Raw genomic sequence first — 501 nt, 5'->3', positions numbered from 1 at the left:
CCGGGGGCGGGGACCCGGGCGATCCTTCCTCTGCGAGCTCTCCTGCGGCACAGACACAGCACGGTGGGGCTTGGGTGTGGGCAGCACCGGGGGCACCCCATGCCCCCCCCGCTGCAAACCCCCGTGACGGGGAAACCAAAGCCCGCCCCTGGCAAACCCCCCCCCCCCAGGTTCCACGTCCCCATCGGTGCCCAGCACCCGCCCTGCAACACCCGCAGCACCCCAGCGGGACCGGGGGGGGCCCGCCTGCAAGCACCCCCCGTGAACCGCTGTTGACCCTCCCCGGCACAGGGGTGCGTGGGGGTGCGGGGGGCCCCCAGGCCGCGCCGGGGGGGGGCGTGGGGCTGTGCCGGGCGCTGTGCCCGGCCCTCGGGCTCCTCCGCTCCGTGCGGGGACAGGCAGAAAGTAGGTCACGTTTGTCTTGGCCGCGGCAGAAATTCCTCCGGCGGATTTAAAACGCAGCGGCCGGGGCTCGGCTGCGCCCGGCCATCCCCCCCCCCC

Source organism: Haliaeetus leucocephalus, unplaced genomic scaffold, assembly GCF_000737465.1.
Source record: "Haliaeetus leucocephalus isolate CR32 unplaced genomic scaffold, Haliaeetus_leucocephalus-4.0 Scaffold110, whole genome shotgun sequence".
NCBI classification, from domain to species: domain Eukaryota; kingdom Metazoa; phylum Chordata; class Aves; order Accipitriformes; family Accipitridae; genus Haliaeetus; species Haliaeetus leucocephalus.
Note: the sequence above shows the minus strand (reverse complement) of the source record.